General features: G+C 44.5%; 1 protein-coding gene and 1 pseudogene across 3 annotated transcripts in view; both read right to left on the bottom strand.

Moving 5' to 3' along the window:
• The window catches only part of ZNF280D (zinc finger protein 280D), a 141405-nt gene extending 139184 nt beyond the window's left edge, over positions 1–2221 (bottom strand). Inside the window, exons 1-2 of one of the 3 annotated variants that reach the window (XM_066276142.1) lie at positions 1537–2219; positions 68–122 (exon numbers count right to left, since the gene is read on the bottom strand). The gene's annotated coding sequence lies outside the window, so the exon portion shown is untranslated. Of the gene's footprint in view, positions 1–67; positions 123–1536 lie in introns of all 3 variants that reach the window. The other 2 variants (XM_066276144.1, XM_066276140.1) reach the window with 2 other exon arrangements.
• Positions 2222–23782: 21561 nt separating this feature from the next.
• On the bottom strand, positions 23783–23932 carry LOC136336777 (U1 spliceosomal RNA; annotated as a pseudogene).
• Positions 23933–24204: the final 272 nt, after the last annotated feature.

The raw sequence follows: 24204 nt of genomic DNA, 5'->3' as shown, positions 1-24204 counted from the left end.
ATATGAGAAAGCAATCAATGAACAACTAAGGTGTCGCAACGAAAAACTGATAATTGATGCTTCTCACCTCTCTTCATTCTGTCTATCCTTATCTATCCTTGTCTCTGACTCACTCTCTGTCCCTGTAAAAAAAAAAAAAAAAAAAAAAACTAAAACACTATTTAGTGAACTGAGCACTGAATGGGGAATCAGAGGCCTAAGATCCTAGAAAAGGCTCTATCCCTTTCCAGCCATGACCTCATTAAAGAACTCTCCCGGAGGCTCTTTCAAAACAGTTCTAACTCCACAGACCCCTGGAAAAAGGCGGTTCTGAGGTACAAATCAGGGGCTATCAAGGACAGATTCAAATGCAAGACACACTCAAAAGGGTAGGGGCACAGATGTTTTTACAACATCCAGAGCACACAGCCCTCACTGGATTCTCTAAGCAAATCTGGGCCTTCACAGGCACGGTGAGTCTCTGCTGGGGGACAGTCTGAGCTGGCTCAGTAACCCCCCAACGCAGGGCACCCCGCAAACGCACAGCTGCGGCTTTTGTACTTTAAAACTCTCCTCCTACGTTTCCATTTCCTGTTTAATGGCACTAAAAGATGTCAAATTCAAAAGAGACAAGAGTCCAAACCTGAAAATCATAAATAAATAAGTCTTAAGTTCACAGAATTTTTTTTAAAAAAAAACAACAGATCTCAGCAAACAAAGAGGGCCCCTTGCACGAAGGCCTCCCGTGCTTCCAGAAGCGGGACCGCTCTGATGTTTCTCCTCCCTGGCAGATTGCTCTTGAAAGCGTTAAAATGTTCCATCTCTAGAGCAGGATGACACCTCAAAGTGAGATCATTGTTTCCGTCTCACGAAGTGAGGCCTGCACGCTCAGTGCGCAAATCGTGTCTGCCCAGTCCACGTTTCCCCTCGGGGCCCTGCTCCGCAGACAATAAAGCGGGACGTCTACGGCCGAGCAGGGAGGTCCCTCCGACAGGAATGAGTGTGCGCGGCAGGTGAGCCGCCGCCGCCGCGGGGGTGGGGAGACCCGGGCCCCGGGGTCTCCGGCGCCAGCACGTCGGGCAGCGCCTGCGGTTTCTGCCCACGACGGCGGCGGCTCCGGGGAGGGCTGCCGTGAGAGGAGCAAGGGTGTCTGCCAAACATCAGCTCGAAATGCACGGAAGGCCGGCCAAAGGGAGCGGGCCCCGGAGAGCAAAGCCCAGATCAGGTGGGGGCAAACAGGCGCACCGGCCTTGGGACGAGAGGAAGGGGAGGCGGAGAAAGACGCAGGACCCGGTGGCGGCCTGCGCGGCCTCGGCCGACCGCCCGGAGCCCGCTGCCGCGTCGCGCGGGGATGCCTCTCACGCCGGAGCCGACGCAAGATGGCGGGCCGGCCGCGGCCGCGCAGCCGGTCCCCTTCCCCGCTCCCTGGGCGCTCTCGGCAACCTGCGCCGGCCTCGACACCCCTTGCCCAGCGCCCCCGGAATGAGGCGGCGCAGGCCGCGCGGGAGGACCTCTGCCTGCTGCAGCGCGGGGCGGGCGGGGGCGGGGGGCGCTTACCGTGAACGGAGCGGATCGGCCTGACTGGGGCCCTGAGGAGGAGGAGAAAGAGGAGGAGGAAAAGGAGGAGCACGAAGAACTACACGGCGGCTACGGCGGCGGTTCCCATTGCGGAGCAGGCAGTTGAGCCGCGAGGAGGTGGGGCGGGGGGTTCCCGAGGAGCCCGCGCACTGCCTCCTGGGTAGGCTCCGGGTCAGTCTCCGTGCATCCGGGCTCCCTTTCTTCTCGCAGATCCGGAGACGGGTTGGGCATGTGCGCCGCGTCTTAGGCCCTCGAAGGCCGAAGCGCCCCGCCACGCGCCGGCGGCGAGCGAGGGCCTGGACCGGGGACCGGAGCGACTGTGGGCGCCTGCCTGCATGCCTGCCAGCCCGCCAGCCAGCTCGGGGCAGCGCTCCTGAAACCCGGGCAGCACCGAGTCTGAGGACGTGGACACCCGAGTTGCGGGGCCTCCCCACGTGTAACAAGCTAATTCTCCACAGGCTTGGAAAGTAAGAATGTCTAAGAGGCTCCACTAACAAGTAGCACTGCGCCTCAGAGGTGAAGACATAATCAGATGAGAAAAAGAAGTGAAGTCAGGTGTTCTTTCAGTAATTGGCTAATTTTGCCAAATCTGTTTCAAACAGATGATTTTGCTGGTGTCTCCTTTAATTCCCAGCTCAGCTCAGCCACATGGATGTAATAACAAAAAGTTAAGATAAATGCGTTTACAAAAACACTTGCCAAGATACTATTGCTTGAACAAATACTTTTTAAAAATTATTATATTCTGACCTGTAAGGAAAGTTACCTCTCCCAGTTACCCCTATGATATCAATGGCCATTAGTGGTCCAGCTCTTAAGAATGACCTCTATTTGAAATCTTGCCTCTTCTTAGATCCTTAACATACTATCACTACACACAACATTGAATTGCTGAATCCTACTATTCTTCCTGCCTATTTGAATTAGTTTCTTCTTCATTCTGACTACTCCAAGCTCTTCGCTGTTTATCATAGTTGCTTCCTTACCGACTACCATTCCCAGGTCAATCTTCCCCAAAGGCCACTTGCATCAATTGCCCCTAGAGGCCTGGTAGGGCTACAAATAACCCTAACCACTTCTCAAATAGGCGGAGCATAGCCTACCTTGCTTTCCCTTTCTTGCCTTGAGAATAAGCTTCATAGGAAAAGACACAGAATAAGCGAAATAACAAATATGGAAAGCTAAAATTTCAAAAATTTTGGTGACCACTCAAGTCATATTTGAAATATAGCTCCTAATGGTTAACAAAGAATGTGTGAGCATGACAGTGAACTTAAGATTTCACTTTATAGTCTAGAGCCTAGTCCTCAGTTTGTAGAGACAGAAACTTATATTAGCCCCCAAAACTAGTTTAAGCCTAGGAGGATGACTCATGCTAACTGTATGGCCAGTAGCCATGGCCACTATCAGAGCCGTCTGGCCCATGCAGGTTCACATTAGATTTGGACAGACGGTAATGAAACAACAGAGCCAAGAACTGGTGGGCCATTACCTTGAATCCTAGCTTGCACCTGGCGGGCAAGAAATACACACAACGGGAAAACACTTCTCTTTCCATTCAGGACTTCCAAAGCCACTGACTGATCTTGAGTATTTTTAGAAGCAAGGGCCCCACCAGCCTTATTCATCTGTTCCCCATCTCCTCTCTGCACAAACTGGCACTCCACCATCTTGGCTGCCTCTCCTCTGCAATGCTGATGGCAGGATCTGAGTGAGCAAGAGCCCCCCGGTCTGCTTCATTTTAGAGCGTAGAAAATTAAAGCCTTTAAGCCCATATACAAATAAGGAAGTCTCTGATACAAAGCCACTTATCTGAGGCATAAATGGGATTCCTTATAAGAGTGCACCACCCCACATCATGCAAAGGAGTGAGGAAAAGCTTAGTTTTGAGAAGATCTTAGTATTAGAAGGATTTTGAAACGATCTTAGTATTAAAAGGGTGGGAAAGGTTTAGTCTTAAAATTAAGCCTTAGGCTATAAGGACCTTGCCAGCTTTTATAGCCTGTCTCCCACACCCAGTGCAAACTATAAGCGAGCAAACATGTATATCATATTTACACACAATTTGACTAATACTAACCAAACTTATTAAAGACCAATAAACCAAAATGCCAATATATTCCCCCCCTTTTTTTCACGAAAAACATAACTGCATGAATACCAGAAAACTATGTTCATCACATTTACACTCAAAAGGAACTTACATGAGAAGCCAAATTACACAAGTGGGCAAAAGTAAGTTTGCAGTTGTTTATATGAGAAATAATACAAGAATAAATTCTGTTTCATGCACTCACAACTGTGAGCCTACCTTTACCCATTCCTGCATAAAGGATGTCTGGTAAGTATGAAATCAACACACAGGAAAAATTTGGTTGATTTGACTACTCCATCCTTGAAGTTCATCCCTTAGCTTCTAAAACACAACTATGTTGTTCCTTTTGATTTACTGCTGTTCACACCTTCCCATCATTTTTTTTTTTTTTTTTTTTTTTGTATTTTTCTGAAGCTGGAAACGGGGAGGCAGTCAGACAGACTCCTGCATGCACCTGACCGGGATCCACCCGGCACGCCCACCAGGGGGCGATGCTCTGCCCATCTGGGGCGTGGCTCTGTTGCATCCAGAGCCATTCTAGTGCCTGAGGCAGAGGCCATGGAGCCATCCCCAGCTCCCGGGCCATCTTTGCTCCAATGGAGCCTTGGCTGTGGGAGGGGAAGAGAGAGACAGAGAGGAAAGAGAGGGGGACAGGTGGAGAAGCAGATGGGCGCTTCTCCTGTGTGCCCTGGCCGGGAATCGAACCTGGGACTTCCGCACACCAGGCCGACACTCTACCACTGAGCCAACCAGCCAGGGCCTCTTCCCATCATTTTTTAAGAACTCTTCCTCTGACTTGTATTTTCTGATCCTTCCATTCTCTATGCGCTAAGACTCCTCATAATACCATTCTTTTTTGTTTGTTTTTGTATTTTTCCAAAGTTAGAAGCAGGGAGGCAGTCAGACAGACTCCCGCATGCGCCTGGCCGAGATCCACCCAGCATGCCCACCAGGGGGCGATGCTCTGTCTATCTGGGTCATTGCTCCTTTGAGGCTGGAGCCATTCTAGCACCTGAAGTGGAGGCAATGAAGAATTCTTTTTAAGTGACATAGTGCTCCGCACTGTTCCCTGACTATAATAGATATAGGTGATGTTTGGCAAATAAGTTTGTAAAATGTGTGTTTTTTAAGTTCGCTTTTATATTTTGCATTGGCCTGGGCAGCGCCATATGTATGTAGTCTGTGAGAGTTTATGGTGCTTGCCCCTCAGGGCGATAGATTGCAAATTGCAGGTTACCTTCCTGCTTGGGAGGGGCCATTGTATTGCTAATGTTTGCTGGAGAAGGGATTTTTCCCCAGCCTGGGTTTTTGCAGGAGAAGGAGTGCAGATGTGAAACTGACGCTTGGGCATTGGGAGCTTTGCTGAGACTGGTGCGGACCTTTGATTCCAGGAGGAGCCAGAGAAGATTTTCCGGATTGTGGAACTGGAGGAACTATCAGAATAACCCTTTCCTCTCATTGAACCAGTTTTTGTTTCAGAAGCCAGTGAGAATGAAGCACAGGACTCTGAATACTGGAAGAACTACAAACTTTTTGTTGTTACCAAGGAGAGCCAACTGGGAATAAGGCTAACATGTGGTGGAGGGAGAGCTGGGCAAATCAATCATAGGGAAAGGAAGTCAATCCCTGAGGGATAAACTTTCAAGTCAAACCCAACCTGAACCCCTGCTACCTCTAGACTTTATTATATGAGCCAGTAAATTCCCTTTCTGTTTATGCTGAGGGAGTCCAGAAGACACTGTAGCATAAAAATTATTTTTAGCTGAAGGTGTTTAAATTCCTGAAATCCCTTATCTGCCTTAAATTTGGCAGGACTTCCCTGCAAAAAAAACCTCACTAAATTATCATAAATCTCTTCCCAGGGGGCAACCAGGAAAGATCGATTCTTATCACTAGAGACAGTGAAAATTGTCACCACACCTAAACAGACATTGTCACAAAACTATCTTATCTCCAATCTATTCTCCTAAGGGCCCATTTATCTTGCTGAAAGTTACTTGTTTTCCCAAAAGTGTCACTTTCCCCATCTACCTTCTAAGAAGTGCATTGTTTTCACATATGTCATTTTATCCCTACTTTCACCTACTGAAAGGATATAAAAGCCTCAAATTCTAACCATCCATTTCTAAGTCACATTTCTTTGGGAACTCCCCTGCATAGTATGTGATTAAAATGTGTTTGCTCTTGCTAGCCTGCCTTTTGTCGGTTTGATTCACAGGCCCTGCAAAACTAAATTGTTGTAGTAATATTGTTGTAAAGTACCAAAAAGCAAAGAATTGATGTTGATGTTCTGGGAGGAAAGGTCAGGCTTTCCTGTCCTGTCCCTCCTTTGGGGAGGGGAAGGAGAAGAATGTAGAGGTTTCTGCCTTACAGGAACAATGGGTCATTTAGTTTTAAATCTAAAATAAAGGTTAACCTAGAAACCTTTTTCAATGGGAGGCAGAATTTACATACCACGTTGCATTGATTGTAGTTCCTCCCACTTCCTGGAACCTTGAGAGTAAAATACCTCTAGGCTAGGAAGGGAAGAGGAACCCTGAAAGATTTGTGAGTGTCTTTGATTGTGTTACCTTGAAAGTCTTAATGTTTCGCGCCCTGGCCAGTTGGCTCAGTGGTAGAGCGTCGGCCTGGCGTGCGAAAGTCCTGGGTTCAATTCCCGGCCAGGGCACACAGGAGAAGCACCCATCTGCTTCTCCACCCCTCCCCCTCTCCTTCCTCTCTGTCTCTCTCTTCCCCTCCAGCAGCCAAGGCTCCATTGGAGCAAAGATGGCCCAGGCGCTGGGGATGGCTCCATGGCCTCTGCCTCAGGCACTAGAGTGGCTCTGGTCTCAACAGAGCAAAGCCCCGGAGGGGCAGAGCATCGCCCCCTGGTGGGTGTGCCGGGTGGATCCCGGACAGGCGCATGCAGGAGTCTGTCTGACTGCCCTGTTGGGCAGATAAAATGTATTATGCTCACTTTGTTAAAATTAGGCGCTGCCCACGTGAGGCCATTGCCCAGGTGATATTAATGTGTGTTGAGAATTGTTGTAGCCTGGGGCTTGGTTTTGGGATTAAGCCTTTCCCACCCTTTTTGATGTGGGGTGGTACAATCCAATCATGCCTCAGAGGGTGACTGTATTGGAGACTTCCCTATTTGGTATATTGGATTAAGAGTTTGGATTTCTACACTATAAAATGGGGACGAAGTGGGAACTTGGGCTCTTGGTTCCTGAGATTAGCATGAGAGAGCAGAGAAAGTAGAGCCAGCAGCAGAAGGAGGCCACGTGGAGGAGGCCAGGAGAAGCAGCCAAGATGGCGGAGTGCTGAGTGAGAGGCCAGTTTGTGTAGAGTTTGTATCTGGGATAAGGAAGGAGATGGGGAACTGAGGAGAATAAGGCTGGTGAGCTAGAAACCTTTGATTCTAGGAAACTCGGATAAGTCAGTGGCTTTGTGGCCACTGAGTGTGATTGGGTTTTGGAGCCCAGTGTATGTTTTACTTGCCCGCCGGGTGCAAGCTAGGTTTAAAGGCTATGGCCCACCAGTTTTTGGCTCCGTTGTTTCTTTACCGACTGTCCGAATCCAATGTGAACCTGCATGGACCGGGCTGCTCTGATGGTGGCCCTGGCCGTGCCTTCTGGCTTTACATGCCCCTCCGTTTCCAGCTTCAGGAAAAAAAAAAAAAAGTCTTAATGTTTCTGTGTATCCCCTAGACCAGTGGTCCCCAACCCCCGGGCCGCAGACCAGTACCGGTCCGTGGACCATTTAGTACCGGTCCTTACATTATTTCTGTTTTATTTATATTTAAGTCTGAATGATGTTTTATTTTTTTAAAATGACCTGATTCCCTCTTACATCCGTCTAAGACTCACTCTTGACGCTTGTCTGGATCACATGATACATTTAACCATTCCACCCTAAAGGTCCTTGAAAATATTTTCTGACATTAAACTGGTCCATGGCCCAAAAAAGTGGGGACCACTGCCCTAGACCAGTGATCCCCAACCCCCAGGCCACGGACCAGTACCGGTCTGTGGGTCTTTTGGTACTCATCCGCAGAGAAAGAATAAATAACTTACATTATTTTCGTTTTATTTATATTTAAGTCTGAACGATGTTTTATTTTTTTTAAATGACCAGATTCCTCCTGTTACATCCATCTAAGACTCACTCTTGATGCTTGTCTTGTAAGTTCGACAATTATATTTAAAAATACCACAGTTTTTACGCCGGTCGCATAATTTTATTTTGTGCATTTATCCGTCCTATCCTAAAGGCCGGTCTGTGAAAATATTTTCTGACATTAAACCAGTCCGTGGCCCAAAAAAGTTTGGGGACCACTGCCCTAGACGAATGTTATAGTCTCGTTAATGATTGTGCCATAATGTCATGCTCTCCCTTGCCAGCATGTGGTCAAGGGTATATAAGCAGCCCCTGGACTATTTTGGGGACTGCATGATTTGGGCCTGCAGATGCCTCATGTCAGCCATATGTGGCCAGCATATTAAAATTTCCTCCTTTAGGCCCTGGCCGGCTGGCTCAGCAGTAGAGCGTCGGCCTGGTGTGCAGGGGACCCAGATTCGATTCCCGGCCAGGGCACATAGGAGAAGCACCCATTTGCTTCTCCACCCCCCCCCCCTTCCTCTCTGTCTCTCTCTTCCCCTCCCACAGCCAAGGCTCCATTGGAGCAAAGATGGCCCAGGCGCTGGGGATGGCTCCTTGGCCTCTGCCCCAGGCGCTAGAGTGGCTCTGGTCGTGGCAGAGCGACGCCCCGGAGGGGCAGAGCATCGCCTCCTGGTGGGCAGAGCGTCACCCCTGGTGGGCGTGCCTGGTGGATCCCGGTCGGGTGCATGCGGGAGTCTGTCTGACTGTCTCTCCCTGTTTCCAGCTTCAGAAAAATACAAAAAAAAAAAAAAATTCCTCCTTTAATAAAACTTCAAAACTTATCTGGACTGCCTGTCTCTACGTGGACTCAATGAAGTGAGGTACGGTGCCTTTCAGAATCTGGGATGCAGTACTTTATAACAATATAAGGTTATAGTAGTTAAATATGTAGAAATATAGAAAAATATGGAAAATATATAAAAGCAATTAAGATATAATATTTGTAAGGTCAGGAGCCACCATCGTGGCCATTCACATGCAGGTTCCCATTGGATTCGGGCAGACGATAAAGAAATGGCGGAGTCAGAGGATGGGGGGGCCATACTATTTATTGGTGTCTCACCAAGACAGGCAAACCACAAAAGAAGACAAGGGAAAAGCAGAAAACCAGCTCTTCCCATGAAGGGCAAGGGATCAGGGAAGCCTCTGCAATTGTGATAGCAGGAACTGTGTGTCCAAGCTCCTGGTCTGTCCCACTTTATAGTGTAGAAAACCAAAATCCCTTAATCCAATATACAAACAAGGAAGTCTCCAATACAAAGTCACTTATCCAAGGCATAATTGGATTCCTCATGAGAGTGCACCACCCAGATCATACAATCAGTCAAGGGTGTGGGGAAAAGCTTAGTCCCAAAACCAAACCCCAGGCTACAACGACCTGGCCTGTTTATAGCCTGTCCCCCACACCCAATATAAGTCACAAGCGAGCAAACATATATATCATATTTACAAACTTATTTGACCAACAATATTAAACTGAATTAAAGAAATTAAATAAAGTTATTGTATGGCCAGTAGCCACAGCCACAATCACAGCCGCCTGGCCCATGCAGGTTCGCATTAGATTCAGACAGACAGTAATGAAACAATGGAGCCAAGAACTAGTGGGCCATTAGCTTTAATCCGAGCTTGTACCCAGCATGCAAGAAATATATACATACAATGGGAAAACACATCCCTTTCCATTCAGGGCTCCAAAAGCCACTGACTTATCTGAGTTTCCTAGAATCAAAGGTTTCTACCTCGCCAGCCTTATTTACCTCTGACCCCCATCTCCTTCTTTCTGCACAAATTGGCTTCTCCTTCAGCTCTCCGCCATTTTGGCTGCTTCTCCTCTCCTCCATGTGGTCTTTCTCTGCTCTCCTCCAGCATGGGCTCCTCTGCCCCATTTTATAGTGTAGAAATCAAAACCTTTAATCCAATATACAAACTAGGAAGTCTCTGATACAAAGTCACTTGTCTGAGACATAATGGGATTCCTCATGAGAGTGCACCACCCCACATCAAAAAGGGTGGGAAAGAGTCCCAAAACCAAGCCCCAGGCTACAAGGATCCTGCCAGCCCACAGCCTGCCCCCAACATTCATTAATATAAACACAGGCATCCCAAGCAAGAAGGCCACCATCGCAGCCGCCTGGCCCATGCAGGTTCGCATTGAATTCGAACAGTCGGTAAAGAAACAACAGACCCAAAAACTGGTTGGCCATTGTTGGGCAGATAAAATGTATTATGCTCACTTTGTTAAAGATGACATGAGGAGGCCGTTGCCCAGGTGATATTAATGTGTGTTGGGGGTGGGCTAAAGGCAGGCAGAATCCTTGTAGCCTGGGGCTTGGTTTTGGGACTAAGCCTTTCCCACCCTTTTTGATGTGGGGTGGTACAATACAATCATGCCTCAGAGAAGTGACTTTGTATTAGAGATTTCCCTGTTTTGTATACTGGATTAAAGGTTTTGAATCTACACTATAAAATAGGGGTAGAACGGGAGCTTGTGCTCTTGGTTCCTGGGATGATGAGCAGAGAGCAGCAGAAGGAGGCCACGTGGAGGAGGCCAGGAGAAGCAGCCAAGATGGTGGAGTGCTGAGTGAGATGCCAGTTTGTGTAGAGTTTGTATCTGGGATAAGGAAGGAGATGGGGAACTGAGGAGAATAAGGCTGGTGAGCTAGAAACCTTTGATTCTAGGAAACTCGGATAAGTCAGTGGCTTTGTGAGCACTGAATGTGATTGGGTTTGGAGCCCAGAGTGTATGTTTTTACTTGCCCGCCGGGTGCAAGCTAGGATTAAAGACTATGGCCCATCAGCTTTTGGCTCCGTTGTTTCTTTGCCGACTGTCCGAATCCAATGCGAACCTGCATGGGCCAGGAGGCTGCTGTGATAGTGGCCCTGGCCGTGGCTTCTGGCTTTACAGCCATCATCTTTAATCCTAGCTTGCACCCGGCAGGCAAGTAAGAACACACCCTGGGCTCCAAAACCCACTCACATTAAGGGCTCCCAAAGCTACTGACTTATCCGAGTTTCCTAGAATCAAAGGTTTCTAGCTCACCAGCCTTATTCACCTCTGTTCCCCATCTCCTTCCTTCTCCCTGTACAAACTCTGCACAAACTGGCATCTCACTCAGCACTCCACCATCTTGGCTGCTTCTCCTGGCCTCCTCCATGTGGCCTTTCTCTGCTCTCCTCTCTAATGCTAATCTCAGGAACCAAGAGAGAGCGAGCTCCCATTCTGCCCCCATTTTATAGTGCAGAAATCAAAACCTTTAATCCAATATACAAAATAGGGAAGTCTCTAATACAAAGTCACTTATCTGGGGCATAATGGGATTGCACCACCCCACATCAAGAAGGGTGGGAAAGGCTTAGTCCTAAAATGAAGCCCCAGGCTACAAGGATCCTGCCTGCTCACAGCCCGCCCCAATACACATGAATATCACCTGGGCGATGAGCTTCCATGTGGGCAGCACCATCTTTAACAAACTGAGCATAATACATTTTATCTGCTCAACAGCAGTTCCTGGCAGGGACCCCTTTTTACGTTAATTTACTGAAATGTTACATCAAGCCACTTTTAAGATGTTCCTAGGGAAGCTTCTTATTTATGTTAACTTACAGAATTATGACATCAAGCCACTTTTTATCTATGTATAACTTTACATACACACTAACTGGGCCCTGCTCAAAAGTCAGAGTCTGTTTATCATACTTGTACACACTATATTAATTCCTATCCAGACAGCATAACTGTTGGTCAAATAAGTTTATAAATATGATATATGTGTTTGCTCACTTATAGTTTGCATTGGGTGTGGGGGACAGGCTGTAAGCAGGCATGGTCCTTATAGCCTAAGGCTTAGCTTTAAGACTAGGCCCTTTCCACCCTTTTAATCCTAAAATCTCAACACTAAGCTTTTCCCCACACCCTTGACTGTTGCATGATGTGGGGTGGTGCACTCTCATGAGGAATCCCATTATGCCTCAGATAAGTGACTTTGTATCAGAGACTTTCTTGTTTGTATATTGGATTAAAAGGTTTTGATTTCTACACTATAAAATGGGGGCGAACTGGGAGCTTGCTCTCTCGGTTCCTGAGATTAGCATTAGAGGAGAGAGCAGAGAAAGGACAGCAGAGAAAGGCCACGTGGAGGAGAGGAGAAGCAGCCAAGATGGCGGAGTGCTGAAGGAAAAGCCAGTTTGTGCAGAGAGAAGGAGATGGGGAACAGAAGTGAATAGGGCTGGTGAGGTAGAAACCTTTAATTCTAGGAATACACTGATGAGTCAATAGCTCTGGGAGTTCTGAATGAAAAGGGAAGTGTTTTCCCACTGTGTGTATTCCTCGCCTGCCAGGTGTGAGCTAGGATTAAAGGTAATGGCCCACCAGTTCTTTGCTCCGTTGTTTCATTACCGTCTGTCCGAAACAAACCCGAACCTTCATGGGCCAGGCGACTGTGTTGGTAGCCACAGCAATTGGCCTTACAGAAGGCATAGGCCAGAAAAGGTACTAAAGCTGAGGGGTCCCCTGCTGCGGTAGTTGCCCTGACTCCAAAGTTGACGTGGACCAGGCGTTCCCAAACTACGGCCAGCGGGCCGCAATGCGGCCCCCTGAGGCCATTTATCCAGCCCCCACTGCACTTCTGGAAGGGGCACCTCTTTCATTGGTGGTCAGTGAGAGGACCACTGTATTTGGCAGCCCTCCAATGGTCTGAGGGACAGTGAACTGGCCCCCTGTGTAAAAAGTTTGGAGACCCCTGATCGTGGACTATCTCCACACCTCTCTAACCAAAGACAGCTGAGAGGAGCACGCTGGTGGGGCACCCTTAAGCTGTATCCAGGCACGCCAAAAGGATTTGTAATAAACTGCCTATATGATTCTTGCATCTAACTTGTGCGTGGTCATGTCTTTCCTCCGTGGCAGTTAGTGTTGGACTGATAAATAGAATCCTTGTAGCCACCTCAAGAGTAGTCTCAAAGAGGCTGCCAGCCCTGCTGATAAGCAGGAGTGCCCCACTGCACAGGGAAGTTGAATCAGGGACGCCTGATCAACGTAGAGGCTCTACTGGGACAACAATCTAAGAGGGTGGAGGAAAAGATTTTCCTTCCTGACAGAGCCAGTTTGAGTTGGGTTTTCTTTTACCTGCAACTGAAGGTAAGTGTGGTGGAGACAATAACAAATATTCACCATCTTATTTTCTTCTTGTGTACCTAGAAAACCCATTTTTCCTAGCTCCCTTCTACATAGGGCCACATGGCCATTTCTGGCCAGTGGAATGAAGACAGAAGCAGTAATTGCCCAATTGAAGCCTCGCCCTTAAAACTTTCAGGATTTTGGAATTCCTTTTTGTTGTTTACACATTAGTCTTCCAGATACAGAACAATCTGAGGAGCTAAGGGATGGCAGCAGCATGAGATGGAAGGACCTTGGGACTGAATAATTGCATGAGCACAGCCACCACACTCATTGGACTAATTAGACCAAAACAAACCTTTATTGAGTTATGACCCTGAGATCTGAGGGTTGTTATATTAAATAAGAAACGTCCAAACCTGTAGAAAAATTTTATAAGAGCTTATTTGAGCCAAGCTGACATATGTGGGGAGGAAAATCTCAAATACTCCAGAGAATAATGAAGTTTTTCAGCCTCATTTATGCATTTGAAGTTTAGGAGGGAATATGGAGGATTACATGGAGGTAGGAAAAAGCAAGGCAGAGATTGGATTATAGGACAGGTACCAAGATTGTGGAGGGTGGTTATTTCAAAGATATTTTAACCTAGATGCACAGAAACAATGGACAGGGCTTGCTTAAGCCAAAGACGAACCTTTTACTAAAGAAGTTATATGCATGGAGGGTGACCCACCATGAGCTGCCCAGTTAGGAATTTATGATCAGATCATCCTGTGTAGGGCCAGTAGCCACCACCATCATGGCAATGCAGGTTCTCATTGAATTTGGACAGATGGTAAAGAAACAGTGGAGCCAAAAAAAGTGGGCCATTCCTTTATTAAAGTCTTGTACTGGCCAACAAGCAAACAGGCAGGGAAAACACTTCCTTTTCATGCAGGACTCCCAAAGCCCTGACACATTCTCTGGTTCCACAACCAGGAGAATCTTCTCAGGTTTCTCCTAGAATCAAAGGTTCCCACAAGCCTCAGTAGGGCTCTCAAAGCCCCTCAGTTCTGATTCCCCATCTATATACCTTCTGCTCTTCTCTGCAAACATGGCTTCTCTTCAGCACTCTGCATTCTCTCTGCTTCCTCTGAAACAGGCTGGAGGCAATCAAAATCCCTCCCCCAGCAAACATTAGAAAAACAATGGCCCTTCCCAAGCAGAAAGGTTTTTTGCAATTTCACAGACTGCATATACCTGCCGCTGCCCAGCCCCCAATATCAACTATAAGCAAGCAAACATAAAAATCATATTTTACAAACTTATTTGACCAACAGTGTGAAATCATAGACATGATTCCATGGTTGCTGGCTTGAGCCCAAAGGTCACTGGCTTGAAGCCCAATGTCGCTGGCTTAAGTCCAAGATTGCTCGCTTAAGCAAGTGGTCACTCACTCTGCTGGAGCCTCCCAGTCAAGGCCCATGTGAGAATGTAATCAATGGACAACTAAGATGCAGCAACAAAGAATTGATGTTTCTTATCTCTCTCGCTTTCTATCTGTTCCTCTCTCTATCTCTCTCTCTCTCTCTCTCATAATAAATAAATAAATAGCCTGACCTGTGGTGGTGCAGTGGATAGAACATTGACCTGGAGCACTGAGGTTGCTGGTTTGGAACTCTGGACTCTCTTTCTTTCAAAAATCAATAAATAAAATTTAAATAAACAAATAAACAAACACATAAATAAATAAATAGCTTTGAGCAAACAAAGCCCCAGTAGTATTTGAAAAATGACTCAGCCCTTAGGAAAAAATCAGATTACACACGTTGTATCACATAGCAACTGTTGTTTCAGATAGCCTCAAAGTAGCAGTTATTATTTCCCCCCAGCTTTATTGATGTATAACTGACCAATAAAATTTTATACATTTAAAATGTACACCAGGATGATTTCAAATATATACCATTGTAAAATGATTACTAGAATCAGGTTAATTAACACATCCATCACCTCACATAGTTACTCTGTGTGTGTGTGGGGGGGGAGTGGGAAAGCTTAAAATCTCTCAGAGAATTTCAAGTATGAGATACTATATTATACCATGCATTAGATCCTCAGAACTTAGTCATCTTATAATTGAAATCTTATATCCCTTGACCAGCATCTCCCCAAAGTAAGAGCTATTAAATTGAGAGCGCAATTTGATTGAGAAAGAAATAAGACAGCTTTTGGAACTCCCTGCAGAGGGAATATTGTTGGTGCTTCTAGCATATTCTTGGACATTTATCCACCTTTTTTGGATGCTACCTTTGCACCAAGGTTCACTGTGCGTTTGCATCCAACAGTCAGGATCTACAGCTCTTTCTCACAGTACTGCACTTGGGCTATTGGGGCCGCTTTGCCTACCTTCACAGAGACTGAAAGTACCTGGGAATTTATGTGCCCTTAGGGCCGGCTCTTAACCAAGGACTGCTAAATAGTAGTGTAAAAGCCCGAAATCCCCTAATTTAGGTGCACAAAGTTTTGGGGCATAATTTGCATTCCAGAATTCCCCTATAGGGTCAGGCTGAAGCTACCATCTGGGTTTTGCCTAAAGTTGCATCCTTGCTTATATGCATATTAATAAGGTGACCAACTTTTTTTTTTTTTTTTTTTTACAGAAACAAGAGTCAAAGAAATTTTTTTTACAGAGACATAGTCAGAGAGAGGGATAGATAGGGACAGACAGACAAGAAGGGAGAGAGATGAGAAGCATCAATCATCAGTTTTTTGTTGTGACACCTTAGTTGTTCATTGATTGTTTTCTCTTATGTGCCTTGACCGTGGGCCTTCAGCAGACCGAGTAACCCCTTGCTCGAGCCAGCGACCTTGGGTCCAAGCTGGTGACTTTGCTCAAACCAGATGAGCCCGCATTCAAGCTGGCGACCTCGGGGTGTCGAACCTGGGTCTTCTGCATTTCAGTCCGACGCTCTATCCACTGCGCCACCACCTGGTCAGGCCCAACTTTTTTATAATGAAAAGGAGGACAAAAATAAATTGAAGAAAACAATATGGTAAATAAAAGAAACATTGTATTCATTGCAACAATGTTGGGCAGATAAAATATATTATGCTCACTTTATTAAAGATGGCGCTGCCCATGTGGAAGCCAGTCACCTAGGTGGTATTAGTTACCCTTCTTCTTGGGATGGACGTCATTATATTAATGTGTGTTGGGGGCATGCTGTAAGCAGGCAGGATCCTTATAGCCTAAGGCAGGGGTCCCCAAACTTTTTACACAGGGGGCCAGTTCACTGTCCCTCAGACCATTGGAGGGCCGAACTATAAAAAAAACTATGAACAAATTCCTATGCACACTGCACATATCTTATTTTAAAGTAAAAAAACAAAACGGGAACAAATACAATATTTAAAATAAAGAACAAGTAAATTTAAATCAACAAACTGACCAATATTTCAATGGGAACTATGCTCCTCTCACTGACCACCAATGAAAGAGGTACCCTTCCAGAAGTTCGGCGGGGGCCGGATAAATGGCCTACGGGGGCCGCATGTGGCCCACGGGCCGTAGTTTGGGGACCCCTGGCCTAAGGTTTACTTTTTTTTTTTTTTCTGAAGCTGGAAATGGGGAGAGACAGTCAGACAGACTCCCGCATGTGCCCGACCAGGATCCACCCGGCACGCCCACCAGGGGCTACGCTCTGCCCACCAGGGGGCGATGCTCTGCCCCGCCGGGGCGTCACTCTGCCGCGACCAGAGCCACTCTAGCGCCTGGGGCAGAGGCCAAGGAGCCATCCCCAGCGCCGGGCCATCTTTTGCTCCAATGGAGCCTTGGCTGCGGGAGGGGAAGAGAGAGACAGAGAGGAAGGAGGGGGGGCGTGGAGAAGCTAATGGGCGCTTCTCCTATGTGCCCTGGCCGGGAATTGAACCTGGGTCCCCCACACGCCAGGCCGACGCTCTACCGCTGAGCCAACTGGCCAGGGCAAGGCTTACTTTTAAGACTAAGACTTTCCTATCCTTTTTGATGTGGGGTGGTGCACTCTCATAAGGAATCCCATTATGCCTCAGATAACTGACTTTGTATCAGAGACTTCCTTGTTTGTATATTGGATTAAAGGTTTTGATTTCTACACTAGAAAGTGGGGCAGACCGGGAGCTTGCTCTCTCTCGGTTCCTGAGATTAGCATTAGAGGAGAGAGCAGAGAGGAGAGCAGAGAGGGGCCATGTGGAGGAGGCCAGGAGAAGCAGCCAAGATGGTGGAGTGCTGAAGGAGAAGCCAGTTTGAGCAGAGTTTGTGCAGAGAGAAGGAGATGGGGAACAGAGGTGAATAAGGTTAGTGAGCTAGAAACTTTTGATTCTAGGAAACTCACATAAGTCAGTAGCTTTGTGAGCACTGAATGGGTGGGTTTTGGAGCCCAGCGTGTGTTTTTACTTGCCCGCTGGTGCAAGCTAGAATTTAAGGTAATGGCCCACCAGTTCTTGGCTCCGTTATTTTATTACTGTTTGTCCGAATCTAATGCAAACCTGCATGGGCCAGGAGGCTGTGATGATGGCCGTGCCTACTGGCTTTACAAACAATAATACACTATAATATGATAAATTTGTAAAACTTTATATTGTGCCTGACCTGGTGGTGGCGCAGTGGATAGAGCGTCGGACTGGGATGCGGAAGGACCCAGGTTCGAGACCCCGAGGTCGCCAGCTTGAGAGCGGGCTCATCTAGTTTGAGCGAGGCTCACCAGCTTGGACCCAAGGTCACTGGCTCCAGCAAGGGGTTGCTCAGCCTGCTGAAGGCCCGCGGTCAAGGCACATGTGAGAAAGCAATCAATGACAACTAAGGTGTTGCAATGCGCAATGAAAAACTAATGATTGATGCTTCTCATCTCTCTCTGTTACTGTCTATCCCTCTCTCTGACTCACTCTCTGTCTCTGTAAAAAATAAATAAATAAATAAAAATTTTAAAAAACAACTTTATATTGTAATAATGCTTACATGCCTATTAATTTTAATAATAATTGTAAGAAAAAGTACTCATTTAGATCATATTATCTAATTGAGTACTTTTCCATTGAATGAATACTATTTGTCAATGTATCATCTTGTAACAATATATTGGAAATATCTAAAGAAGAAAAATTTATTTTTATTTTTCTAAATTTATTATTAATTTTAATGGGGTGACATTGATAAATCAGGGTACATATGTTCAGAGAAAACATTTCCAGGTTATTTTGACATTTGACTATGTTGCATACCCATCACCCAAAGTCAAATTGTCTTCCGTCACCTTCTATCTGGTTTTCTTTGTGCCCCTCCCCTCCCCGCTCGCCTCCCCCCCTCCCCGTAACCACCACCCTCTTGTCCATAAGAAATATTCTTTATATTAGATTTTACAGCAAATACTGCAGCTAGAGTATCAACATTCAATCTCGATTTCTCACTTGTCCAAAAATCATTAGCAATTGAAAAAACTCTTTCAACTGCTGCATTAGTTCCAGGGCAGCACAATGTAAATTGAACAAGGATAAATAAATTTTTACATGAAATGTGTTCATTTTATAAATGACTCAATATTTCTACCCATCTTTTATCAATTTCGACGTGTTCATTTTCCCATTGCTTTAATTTTTTAGAATTTAAATATACATTCAGTCTTTAATTTCTTCAAAGAGACAATTGTCGTCTATTTTGATGTCTGGCATTTCTTGAGATAAAAACTCAAGACAGCCTGACCTGTGGTGGCGCAGTGGATAAAGCCTCGACCTGGAAATGCTGAGGTCGCCGGTTCGAAACCCTGGGCTTGCCTGGTCAAGGCACATATGGGAGTTGATGCTTCCAGCTCCTCCCCCCATCTCTCTCTCCTCTCTCTCTCTCCCCCTTTCTCTCCTCTCTAAAATGAATAAATAAAATTAAAAAAAAAAAAATTTAAAAAAAAAAAACAAAAAAAAAACTCAAGACAAGATTCAATATCTGTCCAATATACTTGCGATGAAGTAAAAAAACATTGAAAACTGTTATTTCCCATGATGTTTGTTTTAGACCATTCTTGGATATATTGAAAACATGTCTGGTAAAAATTCTGCACTTCTTTTTTTTTAAATTTTTATTTTATTTTAGTTTTTTACAGAGACAGAGAGAGTCAGAGTGAAGGATAGACATGGACAGACAGATAGGAACAGAGAGATGAGAAGCATCAATCATTAGTTTTTCGTTGCGCATTGCGACACCTTTGTTGTTCATTGATTGCTTTCTCATATGTGCCTTGACCGTGGGCCTTCAGCAGACCGAGTAACCCCTTGCTTGAGCCAGCGACCTTGGGTCCAAGCTGGTGAATTTTTGCTCAAACCAGATGAGCCTACGCTCAAGCTGGCAACCTCGGGGTCTCAAACCTGGGTCTTCCGCATCCCAGTCCGATGCTCTATCCACTGCGCCACCGCCTGGTCAGGCTAAAATTCTGCACTTCTTTGATAAACTTTTCTGTTATGCCCAGGTTTTATTCCTCTAAGTCTGAGAATTTTCTTTTTATAATTAAAGGAAGAAATTTTTCTTCAAAACAAGATTTATATAGAAAGATCAAATCATTCAAAATAAGACTAACTTCTGTAGCTGAAATGTGTTCATCTTCAATCTTTTGAATCATTTTGTGAAAAATAGATGTTTGATTATGTACAAAATACATTAATATCTCAGATATTTTATTATTGAAAAACGACTCCAGGATTTTAGGACATTTGTCTAAACTTAAAAAATATGAATGGAGGCCTGACCTGTGGTGGCGCAGTGGATAAAGCGTCGACCTGGAAATGCTGAGGTCGCCGGTTGGAAACCCTGGGCTTGCCTGGTCAAGGCACATATGGGAGTTGATGCTTCCAGCTCCTCCCCCCTGTCTCTCTCTCCCTCTCTCTCTCCTCTCTAAAATGAATAAATAAATAAAAATAAAATTAAAAAAAATATATGAATGGAGAGGCTCAAATATTGTAGAACACACTCTATAGCAGGTGTTAGAGCAAGCCATCTAACTTTTGAATATCCTAAAAGTTTTTGTATTCAACATTTGCTTCTTCATAAAATTGTTTTAAAGTAGCAATATGAACAGTAAAATGACTAAAATGCAAATAAATTATAGTTATTATTACTTCTACATCAATTGACATGGCACATGATGCTGTGTTGATTGCATTTGACAAAATATGTGCATTACAACCTATTAGTATTTTCTTTGGAGTAACTCTTGTAATTTTACATACACATTATTCACCCCTTTGCGTCTTCGCCCACCAAAATATGTATTTGTATTATCAGCTGTTAGTGCAACAATTTTGGATTTCAAATTGTTTTCATTTATTATTCTGTATAGAAGGTTTGACAAAATTTCAGAAGTTTCACCCTCAATGGATCCTAAATTTAAAATCTTTATTTGAATGCCCTTGGTAACATTAAAATATCTTACTATTATTGGATACAATTTAATTTCATTATGATTTGATGCATCAGATAAAATTGTTACAAGTGCTGCAGTTTCCAAGTTCTCTGTAAGTATTTTGTCACAGTAATTTTAAAATACTGATTTCAAAATAGCTTCGTATTTTGTCCTGGCATATGAAAATTTTGCATTGTAAAACTTTTTCAATAATTTAGTTGTACAATCCATACTACGAAAACTTTGTGAGTTATGGTATGAAATGCAAATGTTTCCTCCATTGCAGCCAACTGTTTTTCATCTTCAGAATAATTTGAAGTTTTTAAGAAGACTTGTTATTTTACAACAGGAAACTGATGCATCTAATGATTGCTTATGTTTGTTGGTGGTCAAGTATTTTGTTATCGCTGGTCTGCCCCCAACGGCAATACAAAATTCTCTGCTGCAAATATTGCAGAAAACAATGGTATCTTTCTCTGATATGAGGAATGAAAATTCTTTTTTCAATTTATTGTTGAATGGCATTTTCCCTTTTTTGATTTTTTCACCCCTTAAATGAAATTTAAAATTAAAAGTAAAATATAGAGCTACACGAATGATATAAGCACATTAGGAACTGAAAATGTTACATCATGGTAGGTGAATTTTCTGGAAGCTAAATTAACAAAACTAAATATCAAACAAAACCACTAATTTAGCCTGGCAGGGCAGTGGCACAGTGGATAGAGTGTCGGTCTGGGATGCGGAGGACCCAGGTTCGAGACCCCGAGGTCGCCAGCTTGAGCACGGGTTCATCTGGTTTGAGCAAAGCTCACTGACTTGGACCCAAGGCCCCTGGTTTAAGCAAGGGGTCACTTGCACTCGGTCTGCTATAGCACTGCGGTCAAGGCACATATGAGAGACCAACCGATGAACAACTAAGATGTCGCAACGAAAAGCTGATGATTGATGCTTTTCATCTCTCTCTGTTCCTGTTTGTCTGTCCCTAGCTATCCCTCTCTCTGACTCTCCCTCTGTCTCTGTAAATAAATAAATAAAAACTCTTTTTAAAAACCCCCACTAATTTGGAGTGATATTCGGGTGTATTTATCATTTTCTAATTTTAAAAAGTCTGTTTTATGCAACTATTTAATCAAAATGCGTTATTAATAGATATGGTTTGAGGTTAGATTTCCACTTTAAAACTCAAATTTAGGAAAAATACTTGTAAATAAAATTATATGTATTTGGAAATTGTTTTTTTTAGATGACACAAGATAACTATTTATTTATTTATTTAATTTTTTTACAGAGACAGAGAGAGAGAGTCAGAGAGAGGAACAGATAGGGACAGACAGGAACGGAGAGAGATGAGAAGCATCAATCATTAGTTTGTCGTTGCGACACCTTAGTTGTTCATTGATTGCTTTCTCATATGTGCCTTGACCGTGGGCCTTCAGCAGACCGAGTAACCCCTTGCTCAAGCCAGCAACCTTGGGCCCAAGCTGGTGAGCTTTGCTCAAACCAGATGAGCCCACGCTCAAGCTGGCAACCTTGGGGTTTTGAACCTGGGTCTTCCGCATTTCAGTCTGACGCTCTATCCACTGCGCCACCGCCTGGTCAGGCCGTATTTGGAAATTATTAAATAGATAATGAATTAATAAAACATGAATTATGCTTACCTGTCTATGATTGAATATTCACTGAGAAATAAATAATCGTAAGTCTACAATGTTGTACATGCCATGTTGTGTTTCAGTAAGAAGTACATAAAGCCATTTGCAAGCTCAGTATATCACGCGCTCTCTCAAGGTCTCTCATGCGAAGCACATGTGTCTGTCTCATAACTGTGTTTCGCCACACTGTACTGATCCTTGACGAACCGTCATGTCAAATACAAATACATCACATCACACTCAATGGATCGAGTCTGCATCAATCGAATATGGACATTTACAGATTAGTCTTCCAATATCACAAAGGAAGACATGTAAGATGACACTTTTCGGAGGACAGAACTTACAAAAGAAGGACTTTCCTCCCTAAAGGAGGATGATTGGTCACCTTAGGAATATTGAACTGACTGGAAACAAATTGATCAGATGCCTACTATACATTTGAAGGAATTGTATTGTCAAAGCAACCATGAACTTAATCTAAAATAACCTTTAAATGTTCAAGCTGTGAAAGCATCTCTAGTTGATCCCCACCCAGCCTCCTCAAGGGTGAAAGCTAAAAAAATCTCCAAGGTGCGCAAACTCTCATTCAGATGTGACTATAAAAAATTATAGAAAAAGAAAACTTCCAAAGGGGCAGAGTCTGAGAACATGGAGAGAGAGTGCGTTATGGTTAATTTATGTGTCAACTTTACCGGGCTAAGGGATGGCCAGATAGCTGGTAAAACATTTCTAAGTGTGTCTGTGAAGGTATTTCCAGAAAAGATTAACATTTGAATCAACAGACTACCTAAAGAAGATTGCCTTCACCAAGGAGGGTGGGCATCATCAATCTGTTGAAAGCCTGAAGAACAAAAGAGGCAAAGCAAAGGTGAATTGGTTCTCTCTGCTTGAGCTGGGAGATCTACTTTCTCTTGCCCTGAGATACCAGTGCTTCTGTTTCTTAGACCTTTGGCCTTAGACCAGTATTTATACCATCAACTCTCTTGTTCTCAGTCTTCAGATTTGTACTGAATTTTACCACTGGCTTTCCTAGTTTTCCAGTTATAGCTAGCTAGAGATGATAGAAAGATAGATAGATAGATAGATAGATAGATAGATAGATAGATAGATAGATGATAGAAAGATTTATTACATATAACAGATAAATATAGAGAAGTTTATAATATATATTCTATTGTCAATATATTATATAGATAGATTTCTGTGTCTCATTTTTCTCCTTTCCTAACAAGCATGTATTGTACAGTTATTCTTCACTTCTACCATTGTATATTGGGTGTAAGTTTGGTGGGAGAAGTAAATTGGTTGTCACTGTAGTTCAGAGGACACCAGACCAAGAACATCTAGATTTGACAGAGAGATTAATGCACCATCTGGGATTTTAAACTAGATATAATGACTTGATGGGCCTTTGGCTATATTATTTGGAGATGGAATACTACTGTAAGGGAGGAGGGAAAGTTAATATTTGGGACCAGACGGGTAGACTGAGGCAGAGAAATTGCTTAATTTCCTCCTTTGAACAGTTCCCATTCCTTTTACATTCAAGAGGCAGTGTATAACTGATTCTTGTCAGTGGAATCTCATCAGAAGCAATGTATGTGAATGCCACTTGAAAGTGTGGTTCAGAGACCATTGTCATTCTATGACTTGTTTGTTTTGGGTCCATAACAAGGTAAGTATAGCAAATCAAAATGTCTAGAAACTTTTATAGAAATTTGACATTCTAACATCTTTATTGTCTTTTACAAAAGTAATACTCTGCAACAGATTGAAAAGTGTTCTATTTTTATTTATTTTTTTTATAGGCCAGGGGACAGAGTGAATGCAGTCCCTCACTGCCACAAATTATGCAGTTGAGTTTCCCACATTAGGGGATATTGCAGAGGTCAGCACATCTGGAGTATAATGGATAAGCCTCGCACCAGAATCATGGTTACCTCCCCTGCCAGTTAAGTATGGAAGGTTTTTTTGTTTGTTTGTTTGATTGGGTTTTTTTGTTTTTCATTTTTCCGAAGCTGGAAACAGGGAGGCAGTCACACAGACTCCCGCATGCGCCCAACCGGGATCCACCCAGCATGCCCACCAGGGGGCGATGCTCTGCCCATCTGGGGCGTTGCTCTGTTGCACCCAGAGCCATTCTAGCGCCTGAGGCAGAGGCCACAGAGCCATCCTCAGCGCCCGGGCCATCTTTGCTCCAATGGAGCCCTGGCTGCTGGAGGGGAAGAGAGA

This window comes from Saccopteryx bilineata, chromosome 4 (genome assembly GCF_036850765.1).
Source record: "Saccopteryx bilineata isolate mSacBil1 chromosome 4, mSacBil1_pri_phased_curated, whole genome shotgun sequence".
NCBI lineage: Eukaryota > Metazoa > Chordata > Mammalia > Chiroptera > Emballonuridae > Saccopteryx > Saccopteryx bilineata.
The sequence above is the reverse complement of the archived record's forward strand: the minus strand, read 5'-3'. Positions and strand labels throughout refer to the sequence as shown.